Genomic DNA, 21,629 nt, shown 5'->3' with positions numbered 1-21,629 from the left:
TCATGCGACTTTCTTTTGAAAAAGAAAAATATATTAAATGTTTTTTTGTTTTTTTTTGTCTTCGTTTCTTAGAAACAAATGCACAAATGAATGAATTCTAAAAAATCATTAAAAATGAAATTGTAAGCATTTTAAATGCCTTCAAATAAATCACAATCTAACATTCAAAAAATTTCGGTGTCGAAAAATTTCCTTTTTCCAATTTATTTATTTTTATTTATTTTAATATATTTTTATTTTTATATACAACACACGGCATCCTCTTGATTTTGCGTCCATCGACTTTCAGGGTATGCTACCTCTTCTGTGGTACCGATAAAAGACAGTGGATTCAAATCATAGTAAAATCCAGGATTGGACAAAAGATAGCAAGTTCGAAAACCGGTAAAAATGAGTGGATTCGAGTGATAGAGGGTTCAAGTACCAATAAAAAGGTAGTGGGTTGGAGAATTGTTCAAAAGAGAGTGGGCCCGAAAACTCTTAAAATTATATCCGGATAGAATAGCGATAAAAAGAGAGGGGGTAAAAAAAGTATTCAAAAGATAGTGTGTTCGAATAATGTTCAAATAATATAATTAAGATTAAAAAAAAAATTAAAAATCTTAATTTAAAATTTTATTTTTTCAAAAAATATTCAAATGATTTTGATTGCGAATTTTGACATCTAAAATTATTTGGTTCAAAATGATATAAAAACTTTTATACTTCAATTTTGATGAGTGTATGATGTATCAATTTTGAGCGCATCACTATACTCAATAGTGGGTACATGGCGTTTTTTAAATACGACTGTATTTGTTTGGTAAGTATATTGAGTGTTTGATACGATCAAAAATGACAATTAAACTATTACTACTATATTGCTCATAACAGAAGTGGCTTATAAGTCATTTGTCAAATTTACGAACAGATAGTAAGCATCAGGACATCACAAAGACACCAGGTTGAACGATGGGACTTGAACCCGCTATCTCTACCCGACAGAGCCAGCTCGTTGTTGTTGTTGTTAATTTACGTCGCACTAGAGCTGCACAATGGGCTATTGGCGACGGTCTGGGAAACATTCCGGAGGATGATCCGAAGACATGCCATCACAATTTTGATCCTCTGCGGAGGGGATGGCACCCCCGCTTCGGTAGCCCGACGACCTGCGCGCGAAGTCGAGCACTTTACGGTAGCACAGTTTAACGAGGACCAATACCGCACACCCTCGGTCCCTACGCAGAGCCAGCTCGGTCACAGAGTTCAGTTGATGAAGAGGATGTATATACTTCTCGCTTTTATCCTCTGTATCTTGAGAGAGATGAGCTGAAATTATAGAATTATCGTGAAAATAGCTGAACAAAGAAAATTCAGCAATAAAGGATAAAAAAAAAAGTGATTTATAGCCTTGTTTTCAATGAGCAGTGCAGCAAGCAACACATAAAGTGTACCAGTTCCAACACCCTTGGAGAACATCAAATATTGTTAGGTACTCATTAGATAGAAAATGCCATCAGAGATAAGTAGGTAAGTGGGTATTTTATTTACGTAACACTAAGAGCTGCACTATGGGCTATTGGGCGACAGACTGGGAAATATCCCAGTAGATGATCAGAAGACATGCCATCGCAATTATAATCCCCTGCAGAGGGGATGGCTCCCCCGCTTCAGCGGCCCGACGACCTACCTGCGAAGCCGAGCACTTTGCGATGAAACAGCTTAATCAGAACCAATACCGCACGCCCTCGAACCTTAATCAGACAGCTACGTGTGGTCACAAACCTGCACACTCACCGTAGCTTAGCTATAGTGTTGCTTGACTTCGATGATCTGCTGAGAACCGTGTCTGAACGATCAGTTCATTGCGGGACCCATCGCAGATAAAAAAAAAAGTCCTTTGCGGTCATGGAGGCTGCAAAAGAAAAAAAAATGGTTTTTGTGACAAAAACAAACAGACGGGAGCGATCACAAGCACCCGCCCTCTCATATCTTATAAAAAGGACAACACTCGCTCATTCTTCACCCATACATTAAGTACGCCACTGACTCAGATTTGTGGGGCACATCTTTTGTTTGATCAATGTTTACAGGTAAGTTAACTTTTCTTTTTATGTTTCATTAATTTTTGCGTGAATTGATTTTTAAATTAAAAAAAGTTGTTCTACGAGTCTCTACAGCTTCGTAACTTTAAATAAATTTAGTTAATTTCAAATGAAACAAGTTTCACTCGAATTTTTTAAAACTCTTGAACTTGGATTTCGATAAATTGATTTATGAATGTCCGAAATTTGCCATTTTGATTTTATTCTATTAAATTTTTGGTTAGATTATTTAATACTAAGGCATAATGCTAGTTTCAAATGTCTCACTTTTGTCATCATTTTAACACCACGTTTTTACTGCTTAATAATTGTAAAACTGATTTAAGTATACTTTTAGATGCTTATAAAATGTTTTGTTGTATAAAAAGATAAAATTACTCTATAATTAATAAACTTAACTTCTACGAAGAGTTTAAGCGCATAGCATTTCAAAGCATTTCTAAGAAATGATTACGCATACATTGATACAGAATGAACTGTTAATTTACAGATAATATACAATTTGTTTAATTATGCTCTTGACAGCTGAAAAAATTTGAATCTTAAGAAACCATACAAAGTGATTTTCTGGCCATAGAAAATGAAACGTATTTAGACCATTATGTTATAAAAGCAACTTACTCGAATAAAAAAATCTGCTAGGTTTCCTTAGTTTTATGATTTGTTAAATGCTTCGCTAAAGATACATAATTTGAAAAGCTCCTACGAAGATTTCAAAAAGATTTTCTAAGGTGTTTAAGGAGCATTAACATTAAATGTAGCATCTACTGTAGATTTTTCTTTGGAAGATATCTCGCTGGATGAGGTACAGAGTGCCCTGAGGGCCACAAAACCAAAGAAGGCTGCAGGGAGAGATGGAATCGTGGCAGAGATGCTTAAGGCAGATGTTGAAACAGCTACAAGACAGTTGCAAAAGCTCTTCAATGAAATCTGGAGAAATGAAAGAATACCAGAAGAATGGCAAGAAGCAGTAATAGTGAAAATTCCCAAGAAAGGCGATCTAACAAAATGCGAAAATTGGAAGGGCATTAGCCTACTTTCCATACCGGGAAAAATATTTGGAAGAATAATTTTGAATAGACTAAAACATGAAATTTATGACGTAAGACTAAAACATGAAAAATATTTGTTTAGAAAAGTTCTTTAGGCGCAAACTCTATTTCTGGCTGTGAATTTCTAGTAAATTTCATTACTCTTATTACTCAGCAAATTTAATATTTACAGTATGTTTTTTTATAAAATAAATCATTTAACCAAGGAATTTTAAAATTTTGTTTTTATGATTCTCACATTTCCTCTGCCAGGCTTTTTATCTAATTTTTTATCTCAAAAATACATTAGTAAAAGATTTTTGTATGTTTTAATTCTGAAATGTATATACTTGAAAGTATATAATAAAACTGCGTAATGTTTCAATTCTTTTTAATAAATTACGCAGCGAGAGGGTTAAGACAAATCTTAAAATAAAATTATTTTTGATAGTTTTTAATAAATTTTAGACATTGATCTACATTTAAAAGTTAAAGTTAGATTTCAGTAAATAAAGTCTTTTAAAATTTTTTAAAGAAAGTTAAATAAAATCTGGCAAAAGACAGAAGTTTTCACAACTGTTTTGTGCAAGCGAAACCTTAGGCTTTACTTTGTACTCGACCATTGTGTATATAAAACCGTGACAGCCCTGATTGTCAAATTCTGGTCCTGTTAAAGTTCGGTTTGGTCCCACAGTGGACTGATCGTTACGACATGGTTCCCAGCAGATCACCGAAGTCAAGCATCACTGGCTGCAGTCAGTGTGCGGGTGGGTGACCACTTGGATCAGTCTGCGTAGGGACCGAGGGTGTGCGGTATTGGTCCTCGTTAAACTGTGCTACCGTAAAGTGCTCGACTTCGCGCGCAGGTCGTCGGGCTACCGAAGCGGGGGAGGGATCAAAATTTCGATGGCATGCCTTCCGATCATCCTCCGGGATGTTTCCCAGACAGTCGCCAATAGCCCATTGTGCAGCTCTAGTGCGACGTAAATTAACAACAACAACAAGTTCGGTTTGAATATGTCTTCTGAATTTGGAGTTTCTCTTAGCAATTTTGAAGTCTTAAAGTACTATAATGCATACTATATATTAAGTCTAGTTACGTCTCAAACTTGAATTGTTAAACTATTCTTATTTGTAAATATTGGTTTTTCTAAGAAATACCTTGAGTTCTAAATAAATATTAATTATTAAACTTTAATTGCATTTCATGTCAGTTAGTAATTTTCTTAAAAGGACTAATTTCCGTTCCAAAAAATACTTTAGTAAAAGATTTCGTGTGTTTTAATTATGAAATATATATTAGAAATTATGTAACTGCGTAGTTTTTGAATTTATTTTGATAAATAAAATTATTTTTGATAGTTTTTATTAAATTGAAAACAGCTATCTACATTAAGAAGTTGATTTTTGTTTTTTCTCTGTTATTTACAGAAACTAGACTTCTAAAGTTGTTATAAAGAAAGTTAACCAAAATCTGGTAAAACTAATTATTTTTAAATCCGGTTTGACTATGTCGTCTGAATTTCGAGTTTGTGTTAGTCATTTTAAATTCTTTAAAGCATTATTATGTATACTATATATTAAATCTAGTTACGTCTCAAATTTGAACTGTTAAGCTTTTATTGATTGTAAATATTGGATTTTTTAAGTAATACCTTGGAGAGTTCTAAGTAAATATTAACTGTTGAAATTTAATTGCATTTCATGTCAGAAATTTTCTTAAAAGGAAAATTTTTAAGTCCCATCAAATTTAGTGAAAAGTTGTTTACGAAGCCGTTAGTTTTATTTTCAAGATTTATTTCAAAAAGTTTGCGTCAGGTTTAAGGTGTTATTCAGATAAAATTTAAGTAATTTTTAAAGGATATTTCTTTTTGTTTTAACACTAATCATGAAATTTATAATTTGTTTTCTTTCAGCATTATAAGTAACTTCTACTGGAATCTGCACAAAATGGTTTACTGCATGAAAATGAGTAGCAGATGCAACGAGTTGAATAAGGACTCTATACAGGTCAAGAACTCTTTATATTTTGTGGGATTGTTTTAGTTTGTGCACTTCATATTAATTGCCTACACATTGTACTAGACTGATACAGATATTTCAGATCTTTTATGTTACTTTCCCATTTTTTAAGTCTTTTCTTACTCGAAATTTTAACTCTAAGTAAGATGTTGAACGTTTTATGTAGTCATCTAGAAAATTGTAAGGTTTTAACTCTTAGATATTTCACTGTCTATTTCAAGTTATCATTCAGATTAGTCTGATTGGAAACATTGGGCGATCACTTACTCTTTGGAAAATCTTACCTAAGTGTTAATTTTGCCCAACTTATCTAAATTTAGATTGACTCAATAATAAGAAGCAACTAGTATTCTTATTGTAAGAAAGTGCTTAAAATTTAGCTCTTTCAAACTAAACACATTCGTTGTAATTTTTCATTAGCGTGTTTTTAAAGAGATTCAACTTTAAGACAAGGGAGATTCTGAAAACTAATTTCTAAATTTTTGCCTGGTTCCATTTTTATCAACTTTTTGTCTAGAGTTTTTGCAAAACTTATAAAAAATTCAATGAAGTTAAGTAATTTTTAAAGCAATTTTTGAAGTTGTGTGAGATATAAGCATTTAAAATAGTTCTATACTGATAAACAAAATTGAACAGAAAACAGATTTTCTTAATGTAGTGAATGTTATTTAATAACTAACGAAATTTAAGATTGTAATCTGACTTTTCGTTTCAAACAATTTTCTAAGAATAAAATCTGAAATAAAACTGGTTAAAATCTCTCTTGAAAATTGTATTTAATAATTCGCAAGTATCTGATTTTGAGTATTTCAAACTAAGCTCTTAAAATCACATCGTTTGATACGAAATTTGTAGAAAAATATCTAATTAAACAGTTATAGGGTATTGATAAAACATACAATTTGTTTACTTTCATGTTAAAATTGATTTTCAGTTATGAAAAAAAAAGTATTGTAAAGATGATTGTAAAGAAAAAAAAAAGGTTTACAGCTAAATTAAGTCCCTCCTAGCGCAGAAGTGATGAAGACTATACGAATGTAGAAACCTAAATACGATTTTTGTTTCAAACTTAAGTAGATAATTAAACATTTTTAATAGTCTATATACTTGCAATAAAATAAGTTAATAAAAGCAATTCTAATATAAGCACTTAAGGGTTCTTCGTGTTTTGATAGAGCTTAAATCCAATGATTTTATAGTATTGTGGTGTAATTGCAGTTGAAAGTAAAATTTAATAAAACAGATTGTCAACAAAATGCGTACTTGGCTCAGGAATTTTCAACTTAATTTTAAACTAAAATAAAAAAAATTATTTTAGCAAGTAGATGCGCTATTGAGTCTAGTCAAAGTACTTAACGTAAATTGAAGATAAATTTTAAGTCTATGACAAATTTATGAGTTTTAATGATACTTATTCGCTGCTGGAGTAGCAAAATAATGACTAACTGTTCAGTTCAAACAGAATAATGACTAAGTATTCAGTAATCACATAACACACCTTAACATTAACCATAACACTAATTCGCTGCTTCAGTGGTAGAATAAGTATAAGAGTAAACTCCTTTTTTGAATAAAAGTAACATTATGATTGGGTTAAATAGAAACTGTGTTGGAAAGTTAGCAAATTAACCGGGCAATTTTATTTAAAAAAATTTGAATTACGAAATTTTTGTAGGAATTTTGTTACAAAAGTAACAGTGAGTTCTTCAAAGTAAAAGCTAATTTACTAATGACTATGAAAATGATCTTTTAGTTGCAATTGTCGTAAATTGAAAATAACTTGCAAATTGCGTTTCTTACATTTGAGAGTACTTATAACAAACTTCATTCAAACCATAAGCCTAAATTCCATTTTACAGAGAATCAGATTGGCACTTAGTTCTAGCCCTACTTTAATGTTAAAAGCAAAACTAGTAGAAAATTAAGTTTCATGAAATTTTATGTGTAGAAGAATTATTTTTTTTATATTTGAAAAATTACTTTACAATAGAAAGTAAATATAAAAAGAAGTTTTCAATGTCTTGCATTTCAATCTCTTGTATTTGCTTGAAACATTTTAAAACTTTAGTAATGCAAAAGTTGCTCAATTAACGTATCGCCTTGCGTTTGTAGTCCCGTACATCTCATAATTCGAGCTTTCGTGCCATACAAAACTATTTATAACTAAAGGAAAGACCCAGCGGATAAGCGAAATATTTTTAATTCAAAAAATTAAATAAAATTAGATTATAAACATTAAGTTTATACAATTTACAGTTTAAGAAATTTTAACTAGAGTAGGCGAACCTTCTTATAAAATCAAAAGCATTAATGTAAAATATCGTGAGCATTTAAATTTTCAGAAATTATTAGTTTAAGAAATTAAATTCTAAAACATATTAAAACTAACCTAGAGGAAACCTGTGTATCTGAAGTGTTTTATAGTTATAATTGGTCAACGGTTGCTATGTTGTGAGAGGTCAGACTCTAAAGTACATATTACGATAATTCATAGTTTGATTTACAAAATTAAGAGTTAAAGTTTTAAGGGAAAAAGATAAGTATTTAATTTTTTGCTTTAATATTACTTTTAAACACTAATTTCGGCAGAGACAGTTTAGAGATTTTTAAATTTCAATCTTAAGCTATTGAGTCTTTTCTAATCTTTTTCAGAAGAGCTTTTTAACCTATCCTTCGAAACCAGACTATAGCTGAACGGAGAATCTCACAGGATGAAAGGGGCTATCAACCGTTTCTTGATTAACAGACTCAAGCAGGAATGAATTCTGACTTTAAGGACATCGCATCAAGGTGTGTATGTTATCTGTATATTCTGTGGAAGATTTGTTTAGTAAAGTTCTTGAGGGGCAAACTCTATTTCTGGCTGTGAATTTTTAAGCAAATTGAATATTTACAGCATGTTTTTTTTCTGTCATAAAATAAATCATTGAACGAAAGAATTTCGGGCAAGCTTTTTATCTTATTTTATATTTGAAAAAACTTGAATAAAAGATTTTTCTATATTATAATTCTAAAATATATATACTTGAAATTATGTAATAAATCTACGTAGTTTTTGAATTATTTTGATAAATTAAACAGCGACAGTGTTAAGACAAATCTTCAAATAAAATTACCTTTAATAGTTATTAAATTTAAGACACTAATCTAAATTTAAAAGTTGAAGTTAAATTTCAGTAAATAACAAAGAGAACTTCAAAATTTTTTTAAAGAAAGTTAAATAAAATCTGGCTGAAGACACAAGTATATATAAGTACCATTGTATATATAAAACCATGATACCCCAGATTCAAATACTATATATTAATCTAGTTAGGTCTCAAACTTAAACTGTTGAACTTTTATTAACTGTAAATACTGGTTTTTCTAAGTAGTACCTTGGAGAGTTCAGAGTAAATAGTAATTATTGTACTTTAATTGCATTTCGTGTGTGTTTAATTTTGTCTTTCTTACAATGACATAAATTTAAGTCTCATCAATTTTAGTGACCGGTTGTTTAAGAAGCTTTAAGTTTTATTTTTAAGATTCATTTCGTAAAAGAGTACACGTCGGGTTTAAACTGTTGTTCAGGTAACATTTAAGTAATTTTTAAAAGAAATTTCTATTTGTGTTTATCTCAAATTATGAAATTGACAATTTGTTTCCTTTTTAGAATTAGCCACTTCTATTGGAATCTTCACCTATGCTTTACTTCGTGAAACTGAGCCTCTGATGCAAAGAGAAAAATCTTCTACTAGAATCTGCACAAAATGGTTTACTACATGAAAAGGAGTAGCAGATGTAACGAGTTGAATAAGGACTCTATACAGGTCAAGAACTCTTTATATTTTGTGGAATTGTTTTAGTTTGTTCACTTCACATAAATTACCTACGCATTGTACTAGACTGATACAGATATTTAAGATCTTTGATGTTACTTTCCTTTTTTTTAATGAATAGTCTTAAGAATTTTTTTTAAAACATTAGGATGTAATTAAAAACATTTTATTTAAATTTTGGATGTAATATTCCTATATTATGACTGCCAAAGAGCAGATTTTTATGAATTTTAATTTTCTATTGATTCTTTAAACCTTCACGGCCAACTCTTTAATATGTACAACATTCAAATAAATATTGGTTAAAGCAAATACGGTTGGTTGGAAATCTCCGGATACGTTGATTTCCTCACCACAGATTATCGAAAATAGTGAAAAATTCTTTCCTTAGCCAAAATGTCAATTCTAAGTAAGATGTTCTGGAACGTTTCATGTAGTCATCAAGAAAATTGTAAGATTTTAACTCTTAGATATTTTACTCTCTATTTCAAGTTATCATTGAGACTAGTATGATTGGAAACATCGGAAGATCACTTAGTCTTTGGAAATTCTTACCTAACTGTTAATTTTCCTAAACTTATCTAAATTTAGATTGACCCAATAGTTAGAAGCAACTAGCATTTTTTTAAAAAAAAATTCAGTGCTTTCAAACTAACTGCATCGAATGTAGCTCTTTATTAGCGTGTTTTAAAAAGCTATTCAAATTTAAGATAAAAAGGGTGCGATTCTAAAAAAAAAAAATTCAATTAATAATTAAATATAAAGTTTCGAGCAATTTTCTAAGTATTTTTGATTGTAAATTTTTAGTATTTTTCTCGATGCACAAAACAAACTAAGAATACCTTTAAAGTTATACTTAATTCAGAAGTATCTGATTTGGTGTATATCAAAAACTGAACCTAAAACCACATCGTTAGATACGAAATTTATAGAACTATAAAAGGGCATTTATAAAAATTTTGCTTACTTTCAAATTGAACTATATTTTTTTTCATTAAAAAGAAATGGCGTTAACTATAATTTTTTCCACTTAAGTTAATTTCCCGCCTAGTGCAGAACTGAGGTAGGCTATGTGAATGTAAAAACCTAAATATTTACTTTTAAATTTAATTATAAATTTAAGCATTTTTAATAGTCTACATACTTACATTAGGATGAGTTAATATAAAAAAATTCAAAAATAAGTACTTCTAAGCAATTAATCTTTGATTTAGCTTAAATCCAAGGATTTTATAGTATTGTGGTGTAATTGCAGTTGAAAGTGAAATTTAATAAGACAAATTTCCAACAAAATGCGTTCTTGTCTCTGTTATTTTAAACTAAAATAAAAAAATTAGTTTAGCAAGTAACTAATTTTGTAAAGGTAATACGCTATTCAGTCTAGTCAAATTACTCATGGTAAATTAAAGATAAATTTTATTTTGTCTATGACAAATTTATGACTTTTAATGATGCTTATCTGAAGTAGCAAAATAATGACTAACTGTTCAATAATCACGTAACATATCTTAACATCAACCATATAACACTAATTCGCTGCTTCAGTGGTAGAATAAGAATAGAATATAACAGTGTACTTTTGAGTAAAATTATAATTGGGATTGGACTGAATAGTATCTGCCTTAAAAATTGGTAATTTAACTGGAAATTTTATGTTTAGTATAAATCACACTTTTAATTACTTAAGTTTTATAAAAATTTTGTTTCAAAGGTCACTTCAAAGTAAAACTAATTTTCGAACGGCTGTAAAAAAAGATCTTTTAGTCGAAATTCTCATAAACTTGAAATAACTTAAAAACTGCGCTTATTACATTTGAGATTACTTATAACAAACTTCATTCAAACCGTAAGTTTAAATCCACTTCACAGAAAAATCAGGTTGGCATATAGTTCTAGCCCTACTTGATTTTCTTCTAGTTTTGTTTTTGACATTAAAGTTATCAAATTTTATGTGTAGAAGAAACTTGTTATGTTTGAAAAATTTATTTAAATAGAAAATAAATATAAAGAGATGTTTCAATGTCTTGTCTTGCATTTCAATGTTTTATATTTGTCTAAAATTAAAATTTAAAACTAAGGCAATGTAAAAGTTGCTGAATTAACGTATTGCCTTGCGTTTGTAGTCCCGCACATAAGCATAAGAGCTTTTGTGCTACTCAAAACTATTTGTAACAAAAATAAAAACCCAGTGGATATGCGAAATATTTTTAATTCAAAACATAAGTAGAATTCGATCATAAACATTAAAAGCTTATACAATTTCCAGTTTAAGCCTTTTGATTTTATAAGAAGGTTCGCCTACTCTGGTTGAAATTTCTTAAAGTAAAATATCGTGAACATATAAATCTTCAGAAATTATTAGTTCAGCAAACCAAACATATTAAAACCAATCTCTAGTGGAAATCTGTATGCCTGAAGTGTTTTATAGCTATAATTCTCAGACAGTTGCTATTTTTTAAACGGTACGACTCCCAAGTACATAATACTCTTAATTTTCATTTATCTCAATCATTGTAAGTTTTAAGTAGAGTTGCAGGAAAAATAAAGGTTTATTCTTTTACTTTAAAATAACATTTAAACATAAACTTTGCCAGAGACAGTTTAAAGATTTTTTAAATTTTTATCTTTAAGCAATTGAGTCTTTTTTTATATATATATATATAGATTAACTTTAACCTGTCCTTCGAAGCAAGAAAACGATCAGCCCCATGTACTATGATAAATGTTTAGTAATTATACTTTCTTTGAGAACTTTAGCTCTGTTAGAGTAATTTAAATGTTTACCCCCCATAAATCTGCGATCTATCGGAAACTCGATATAGGGACATAGTTTTACAACCAAGGTAAATTTGTGTGAAACGAAAAATTCCGAGACGAACTCGACAAGCGTGGAGTTCGAATTGGAAGCGGTAGACGGCCGTTCTGCTCTCTTCGAGCTCTACACTCGTTCAGCAGTTTCGGAACTTTTTGATTTCCTTGTGTACGCTGCTATAGTAAAACAGGGTCTCTTCAGTAAGGACTGGGGTGGCTTTTGGAGTTCTGGGGGTCCTGGACTGCGATGCTAGATCGCATGTTCGTGACCTGAAGTCTCCGAGGAACTCTAGCACTTACTGCCGAATAGCCTAGAAGCTGTTAAAAGTAACTTTTGGACTAGAGCGTTCATCAAATTTTAAAGGGCTGGGTAGTAAGGTCCTGGACTGCAATTTTACATTGCAAGTTCGTGCCCTGAAAATCTCCGGCACTTTAAAATTGCTTAGTAGAACTAGACCACTCGTAGAACTTTAGATTACGANATTTTTATCTTATAGCAATTGAGTCTTTTTTTATATATATATATATAGATTAACTTTAACCTGTCCTTCGAAGCAAGAAAACGATCAGCCCCATGTACTATGATAAATGTTTAGTAATTATACTTTCTTTGAGAACTTCAGCTCTGTTAAAGTAATTTAAATGTTTACCCCCCATAAATCTGCGATCTATCGGAAACTCGATATAGGGACATAGTTTTACAACCCAGGTAAATTTGTGTGAAACGAAAAATTCCGAGACCACTCGACAAGCGTGGAGTTCGAATTGGTAGCGGTAGACGGCCGTTCTGCTCTCTTCGAGCTCTACACTCGTTCAGCAGTTTCGGAACTTTTTGATTTCCTTGTGTACGCTGCTGTAGTAAAACAGGGTCTCTTCAGTAAGGACTGGGGTGGCTTTTGGAGTTCTGGGGGTCCTGGACTGCGGTGCTAGATCGCATGTTCGTGACCTGAAGTCTCCGAAGAACTCTAGCACTTACAGCCGAATAGCCTAGAAGCTGTTAAAAGTAGCTTTTCAACTAGAGCGTTCATCAAATTTTAAAGGGCTGGGTAGTAAGGTCCTGGACTGCAATTTTGCATTGCAAGTTCGTGCCCTGAAAATCCCCGGCGCTTTGAAAGTGTTTAGTAGAACTAGACCACTCGTAGAACTTTAGATTACGACAGTATGTAATCGTTTAAAGATCTCAACAAAAAGTGATCTAAGCCTTATGTGGATGAAGGTTGCATTTGACGAATGCTCTTAAAATTTGCGTTGAAACTTAGTATCGTTCTGAGTTTGAAACTTATAATTGTAAAAACTTATGTTAGCGATAAATTTAAAGAAGAAAGTTTTATAAAAAATTTTAAAATGAAGGTCTAATTTGCTAAACCTTAAATCATATAAACTACTAAATAGAACTTTTATAATTGCCATTTTTTAAACAATTATGACTGTGCAGATAAGTTCTGAATCCGACTGTTATTAATGTTATGTGCTAAAATAGTTAATAACAAAACCAAACTTAAGGTAAAACTAATCCAAAGTTCGAGTAATTTGACAGTATTTGCATTGAATAGATTTTCTAAAGTTTCAATTTTAAGAGGTAAAACCTTTTTTGAATAAACAAAAGGGAATTTTTAAATTTTAATAAATACATTTTATACGAATCTACTCCTAAATTTAATTGAAATGTTTTTAATGCATGGAAAATTTACCTTCAAACAAAGAGGCAAATACAGTGCTGCAAGTTAAACTGATCAGTAATTTTAAAGTTTCTCATTCACTTCAAACTTAATTTTAGTGTTGAAATTAACGAAATTGCGTTTTCCTAAAGCTAAAATGTTTTTCTTAAATATCTTGTATCAGCTAGATTAACATGAATGAAACTGTTCTGAAATTTTATTTTAAGAGAATACTGAAACAGTATGTATTTAATAACAAATGTATCTTATTTCTCTATATTACGATGGAGTATGAAATTTAAACTTTAATGTTTTGTGTCAACGTTGTTATATTGATGTAAGTGGATTGTTACTTGCCTTGAATATTTATTAGTTTAAAACCCTTTTGTGTACACAATTATCCACTAAAAATGCTCTTGATATAAATTTATTTTTTAAATGAATACTGGATTATACTTCTAGTTTATTTAGTAGTAAATCAAAGATCGCTGAAGAAGTATAAATATTTTTTAAAATTCTCTAAGATACATGAAATGATTTGTCGAAATAAAAATTTAAAATTTTCTAAATTTATTAATCAGCTCTTCGTCTTAAAGCTTAACAAGTTTTGTTCCCTGGATTTCTCAATTTACTGATATATTTTAATTATAAATATGATTTTGGTTTGTAAGGCAATGCAGTTTTATTTGTTCGGTAATAGTTTTCTACATTTAAAAACACCTTTTAATGGTAATAGGAAAACTAGTTTAAAAATTATACTAACAATGGACCCTGTTAATTTCATATTTTTATAAATAAATACTTATTTCTGTTTAAAATTGATACAAAACTTTTAAATTTTTATTGCAGCCTAAGCTTGAAATTGAATTTGAAGTTGACCCATTTTCAAAATGACAATTTGAATCCATTGAAGAAACCCATTTTCCAAAATGGTTCATTCTATTTTGGCTTTCATAAAATGAGATTATGTAAAAATTCAGATCTGTGAAATAAAATTTTAAACTTTATTGCTAAAATCTAAAATTTATTAAATAACCGAAAAATAACTTTCATAAAAATATTAAGTTGCGTTACTTAAATATATTGCATTCAAATGTTTATACTTAAAAAAATAATTTATAAATTTTTATTACAATAATTTTGGATATAATCGCTAAATTAGCACTATCCCCCTTTGTTAATATAATTATCTATTAATAAATCCCCAGCTGAAGAGTAACAAAATAGTAATAATAATTATTGTTAAAAATGTTTCCTTAAACAAATTTAGTGGCGAATGTTTTTAGTATTTTGCATTGAATAATTTTGTAATGAATGAACTATTGTTTGAGTCTTAAGAAATGCTATTTGTAAAAGTGTGTTCTTTGTCTTGTACAGAAATAAAACTTGTGTTTAATTTATTTTTTGTCTTTTTATTAACAAATTTGTTAGCTTATAAGAGTCGAACATCAGAGTACAAAACGTTCTTAGATTGTCAGTATATCGGTTTCCGTCCATTTTATTGTAGAAAAATTAATCACTTTAAATGTACTGTGTTTCTTACGGTGCAATTTTATTTAATTCAAATGTGGTGATTCAAAAAAAATTTTTTTTGACAGCAAAATCTATTTTTTGATAAATATTTATTTTAAACGTTATAAATGCAAGCAACATATGTCAGATTTTTCACTTTCGATTTAACTTTTCTGGTTTTTGAAAATTTGACTCGTTAAGACTATAGAAAATTCATTTTTGAAATTTTACGAAACTAAATTTAGAATTCTGGGTCATACTTCCAAAGGCCATTTTTTTTAAAATGCAACATGCTTTTTTTGTAGTTCAACTTCAAATTAAGCATAATTTTCGGAATTAAAGAATAGTTAAATTTATGCTAAATTAAATCAGGCAACCTTAGCGGTAGAGTTTTAAAGCATAACTTTGAATGATTTCCACCTTTAGACTTATAGTATTGTTTGAACGCTAAATCTTATTAAATTTATCGACACTATTTTACATTTTTGAAGAATATGAAAATAGTACTAGAAATATTAAATGGAAATTATTTCTTGCGATTTCGTTTTATAGTATCTGATTTCTTTTAACTCATAAAAGCATTGAATTTTATATTTTTCGGTAGATTTTACTGTTTTAATTTGAATATTATATGTAATACTTATATTTCTTGATTCTAATACAAAGTGCGTGTGTCACCAGCTCTCGTATTTTAATTTTTAGATAAAATGCTAATAATTTTTTTTTTTAATTGTTATGTTGAATGCATAATATTAAATAGTTATTAAGAAAATATCATTTACTTCATAACATATTCTATTAATCTTAGTGTTTTAAGAACAGGTTTATTAAATTTGTTTAACCTGCTGAAATACGCTTAATCTCTAAGAAAAATTAAAAAATTGCGGGGTTTTTGAAAATCTGTAAATCTTCTTAATATTTAATGAGATTTATCTTCGGTTATAATCGCAGTAAATTTAATACATGAAATCATATGAATTTTTTAAAACCTTCAATAGGTGTTAATTACTAATGTCTATCGTGAATTTAAATAAGCGAAGTCCTTCGAAAAGTTCAATAAAGAATCGTTTACATGCCGCATTTGCTTTTATTAGTCAATGACATTTATTTCTAGTTATTAAAAAATAGNCAAGATATTTACTTTTTACTCGTTACTTTTTTTAAAAATACTTGTACTTTTACTCGTTACTTTTTAAAAGTAACGTTGCCATATATGTTTACTTCATAACATATTCTATTAATCTTAGTGTTTTAAGAACAGGTTTATTAAATTTGTTTAACCTGCTGAAATACGCTTAATCTCTAAGAAAAATTTAAAAATTGTGGGTTTTTTGAAAATCTGTAAATCTTCTTAATATTTAATGAGATTTATCTTCGGTTATAATCGCAGTAAATTTAATACATGAAATCATATGAATTTTTTAAAACCTTCAATAGGTGTTAATTACTAATGTCTATCGTGAATTTAAATAAGCGAAGTCCTTCGAAAAGTTCAATAAAGAATCGTTTACATGCCGCATTTGCTTTTATTAGTCAATGACATTTATTTCTAGTTATTAAAAAATAGCTAAGGAATACTTAATTACTTTCAAAAGTCGAATACATATAAAATTGATAGTTAATGAAACTGATTAATTTGGGAAATTTCCTTAATAGAACTGCTTTTAAAAAAAGACATCAATACTCTATACACAAGTTTAAACCAAATTTAAATACCGTTTGCTAATGATTTTAACTTGATGTAATATTCTTTAGAACTCGAAATTTAGTAATGAAGTTGTTCAAATCAACTCAATTAAATGAAATAGTTCAACAGCGATATCGAAAATATTTTGAATATAAACTAATAAGTATCGAGAGTTTCAGGCAGCAATTAGAACTTCTATATAAAATAGTATTAAAGCTCCCTATGATTATGATGGAAGTAAAATTGGACTTGCGTTTCTTTAGAATTTATACCTACTACCGCTGCTTGGACAAATCAGTGAGGGAACGGGATCAGTTGAAAACCCATAAATAGCTGTGAGGAAAATAAATTAGTAAAGCTCGCGTGCTAATCTAGGAATTGCATCTGATTTAGTAATTTTCATGTTCAATGTTAGGAGTGATCTGTATATAGATGGCACTTTTGAAAATCATTTGTTCCGCAACTTTTCCAAACAAATTATATTTTTCACTCGAACAATTACATAACCATTTAAGTTCCGAACTGCTTTTTCCTTTTTCACTTTGTTATAAAAGATTCGTTTCTGTTCGGAACGTTTTAATATCCAATTGTCACATACTAAAAAATATCGTCAAAAAGTTACTTGTTGAACAAAGGAAGTGAGAAATACCATTTTCCGTCAAAATCTTTTATCTTTAACTCTTTCTTTTTTATTCGTTTGTGTTATAAAAATTTTTACAATTGAGTAAATTTTTTCTAAAACTTTTCTCGAAAATAAAACATTTTTCCAAGATATTTTCATGATTCAGATAAAAATTATCCTTTCCCAACTTTATATTAAGAAAAATTCTAAAATTACTCAAAGCTTCAATAATTATATTTATTGCACTGTGATTCAATGAAATATAAAGTTTACTTTTTATAACTACATTTTATTTTAAAGAAGATTCAATTGATATCCAATTGATTGAATTGCTTAAATATTTTTAACTTATCAAAATAATCAAGGCCCTGAGAGACGATTGTTAATCAATTCCTTTTGTATAACAATACTAGTATAGTATATCATTCAATTTTATTTAAAATTAAATATGTATAAAGCATTAAAAGTTCCTTTAAAAAAAACATTGTACAATCACTCATTTTTTTACGATTGAGTAATTATAGATTCTTTTCAAATTCGGGTACAATGGCATGAATATAATCTGATATGTTTATGCAATTGTTAAGGAGGTGCAATTTTTCCAGGTATTTTTTCGCGATTTACAAAGTATGCTTTTTTTAATATCAGAGAAAATATCTTATTACAAAAGTATTATTAAAGGTTTTTAATTATGTTTGAGAAAGGAAAATGAAACTCACCCTATTCAACCCGTACTAAATATTTCTTTAAATCGTCCCTTTTATAATAAAATGTTTAAGAGACCTTAACAAGATAGAATAATTGAAATTTGTAATTCGCATAAAAAAAAATTATTGAAATTTGACTTAGATCAAAAGTAAAAAGGAATTTAGATTTTTTTTCCTCTACCAAAATGTCACTTTATTAAATTTAAAACCTTAATTTCATGCTATTTTTTTTTCTGATTTAAGCATTAATACAACTTTAAAATACTATCTTCAAAATATAGCTCTTTAAATTTCGAAATAAATATTTATTTTATTTATTCATTTCAAATTTAACTTATCAATAAATATTTAAAAAAAAGTGCTGAAGAGCAGCAATCCTAAATAAATATTTAAGTTGCACATCGAAACAATGACAGTAGACTATACTTTAGTCGCTCATTTCGAATTTAGCTAATAAATAAAATATTTTACTCTTTTAGAGTCTGAAGTGTCAAAGTTCAGCAGACGCTATCCTAAAACAATCTGGCATGCACATCGAAAAATATGATAGGATATTATTCAATATTATAAAACTCGTCAATCCATGAAATCTCCCTCCATATAAGCCTTAATCAATAAAACCTTTATATATTAATAATATCCATCCTTTTATGTAAATGTCCATTTATGACTTATTATGAGTATTTCAAAATGTTGTGCATACAACCTGAACTTATAAATTTTAACTGTTTTTACAGTATTGTGAAATTTTCTCCATTATTTAAAAATTTAAAATTTTTCAAACATAAGTTTCAAAATTTATATTTGAAATTTAAAAAAACCCCATCAATCATAAATTTTTCAATGCTCAAATGAATCGGCTTATCATACTGACATAAATTGTTGACATAAACTGACATAAATAATGCTATCATTTCAATAAAACATTTCTCTTTTCTGTTTATAAATTTATAACGATAGCACAGATTTTATGTGCACAGATTTTATGTGCGAATATACTTTCTCTTTACCATGATCTTCTTAAAATATACTTTAAATTTGTCATGATTTGACCACATACTACAGATAGCATACTACAAATTCCTCGCTACCATAATCACCGCCATGAGTTCAGACGAATGACTTGGGGGAGTTCTTACTCTGGACAAACTATACACTTCTTCCCCTGAGTATATTCTTTGGTTAGGAGACCCGAAACGCAAAAATGAGTTTACAGTGGTGTTTGCAAAGATCATAATAATAGGTTGAACCAGTTTATGTGTGAAACACGCTAAACTGATCGACAACATCGAGTTCTGCATTGTTTGCAATGCACTATGGTTTAGATGGCATGTTTTGCTAACATAGAAGTGATGCTATGATGTTTCCAGGGATGATGTTATATCCAACGTTCCATGCAAAAAATAACTTTTAGTAAATTTTTTATTTTATTTAAAAATAGTCGGAAAAAAAATACAATTGATACAAAAAATTCAAATTTTTTTTTCTCTTTATAATTTTAAAGAATCAAATTTAACAAGGCAAAATACAAAATTTGGTCGAAATCAGAATGTCTCTCGAGAAATCGAACTATGTACATACGAATTTCTTAAAATTCAATTTCTAAACTTTTCGACCGATTTCCCTCAAATTTTGCAATTTGCCACGTGAAATTAGATTTTTGAAGACGATGTAAAAATTGTATACTTCACATAAAAAATAATTCCAAATAATATAAAAAAGAAATTTCGAACCGCATTAAACTTTTAAAGTATTTTGCGACCCTTTCATGGCTCAGTTTAAATCCTTGAAAACATATAACGGACTTCTATTTAACGAACTTCCATTATACGAATTTCTCTATTTTACGAATTTTTTCGAGAAACCAAGAACATTTTGGAAATTTTTTTTTGAAAAATATCTTCCAAATAGAGAAGTGAATTTTCTATTTAACGAACTTTTTTTTCATTGATATCCACTTTTTTTATTTTCCAAAATATTTCTTAAAACATTTCAAACTTGTTAAAGCATTTTATGGGGGCCTTGAATTAATTTTCGAAGCCACCGATTTATGAAATGCATTACTGTTTTCAGTAAAAATTATCTTAGAGAAAGCAATAAATTCTCTTTTTAATTTCATTTCAAAGGAAAAACTCAGTTCAAATTAACGGATTTTATCCGTAGCAATTTAACTTAAGAAACGCATGTGGTAATGTATGTTTAAAACAACTTTTATACTAAATGCAGCTATAATTTTATACATAAATTTAGCGTTTTTTTAGTTGAAAATGTACGTAGCATGTACTGGATAATGTTTTGCTCTATTCTTGCTTTCCATGCAGATTTCTTTTATTTCTTAAGATTTATAAAATAAATAGTAGATACTAGTTTACAAGATAAAGGTGTATCCATAGCTATTTTAATTATGTCTAGTGTTAATGAATTTGTAACCTTTTTTGTGTTAAACTATTTCAAAAGGGGATTTTCTATTTAGGTAATTTTCCTTGTAACAAATTTATTCTCGGGATATAGCGACTTTGTTAAGTAGAGGTCCGACTGCAATGTAATGATATTACACACTGATTGTGCTTGTCAACCCTTTCAGATTGCTTCGCTATTTGAGCTGATTTTACTCGCTCATTAAATACTAGTTCCTTAGAGTACTTTTTTTAAAGTGTAAATTCTTTCTTAGAAATTTTATAAAACCTTTGATTTCAAACTACTTAGTAATACAGAAATACTACCAAGTGGTTTTTAGTACTACTACTAGGAAATTAGATTTAGACTGGATAATTCATTCAATTTTTCTATGTACACAAAAATATAAATTCAGTGTTCGGAGTTGCAACAGATTAACATATTGGACACCATATGGCATTGATGAATGCCTCAGCTCATAAATTAAATAAGACAGTGTGACTCTTGTGTGCTACACTGCAATGGTGCCATTGCCTGTGCGAACTACACTATCTGGCCATTAATGACCGGACACCCCTCATTTCAGATACATGAGGTGCTAGTATCAAGTCAGTAGGGCGTAGGGCTGCCACGCGCCCGAATCACAGCTTTAACCCTTCTAGGAAGGCTATCCACTAGTTGTTGGTACACGGCGGCAGGTATTGCCCGCCATTCCTCCTGTAACATGGCGAAGAGTTGTGGTTTTGGGGCGTTGTGGTCTGGCCCTCAACCGGCGCTCCAACTCATCCCAGATATGCTCAGTTGGATTGATATCGGGACTTTGGGGTGGCCAGTCAAGCTCTTGCACCCCCATTTCATCAAACCAGTCCGTGATAGCATGTGCTTTATGAATGGCAGCGTTATCGTGTTGAAACACAAACGGCCATTACCGAACTGTTGCCACAGGGTGGGAAGTGCCGAATAGTCCAGGATGTCTCTACACCCTTCTGCGTTCAGGATTCCACGCACTAACACCAAGGGTCCAAGGCCAAACCATGAGAAACAGGACCACATCATAATTCCTCCACCGTCGAACTTTACAGTGTCCGCGGTCATTAATGGCTAGATAGTGTATTCATAATAACTACATTAATAAAATTGCTCTATACTTGTACTCTACGTATTACAGTCCTGTATTCTGACATAAACTTGTTAAATGTAGTATTTATAAAATCTAACGAAAAATGCTTGAAAAGTTTTAAAATATATGTAATATGCATAAGTTAGTATTATGGATGTAA

At 29.5% G+C, this 21,629-nt stretch overlaps 1 protein-coding gene and 1 long non-coding RNA gene across 2 annotated transcripts in view; both read left to right on the top strand.

Annotated features, from left to right (window-relative positions):
- The window catches only part of LOC122271535 (uncharacterized), a 162,185-nt gene extending 152,918 nt beyond the window's left edge, over window positions 1–9,267 (top strand). The window contains exons 4-5 of the long non-coding RNA XR_011637769.1: window positions 7,790–7,927; window positions 8,790–9,267. This is a non-coding gene — a long non-coding RNA (uncharacterized lncRNA). The remainder of the gene's footprint in view (window positions 1–7,789; window positions 7,928–8,789) is intronic.
- LOC122272569 (uncharacterized) overlaps window positions 1–21,629 on the top strand; it is a 568,266-nt gene that overhangs the window by 538,385 nt on the left and 8,252 nt on the right. The gene's annotated exons all lie outside the window — the stretch shown is intronic.

This window comes from Parasteatoda tepidariorum, chromosome 9 (genome assembly GCF_043381705.1).
Source record: "Parasteatoda tepidariorum isolate YZ-2023 chromosome 9, CAS_Ptep_4.0, whole genome shotgun sequence".
Taxonomy (NCBI): domain Eukaryota; kingdom Metazoa; phylum Arthropoda; class Arachnida; order Araneae; family Theridiidae; genus Parasteatoda; species Parasteatoda tepidariorum.
The sequence above is the reverse complement of the archived record's forward strand: the minus strand, read 5'-3'. Positions and strand labels throughout refer to the sequence as shown.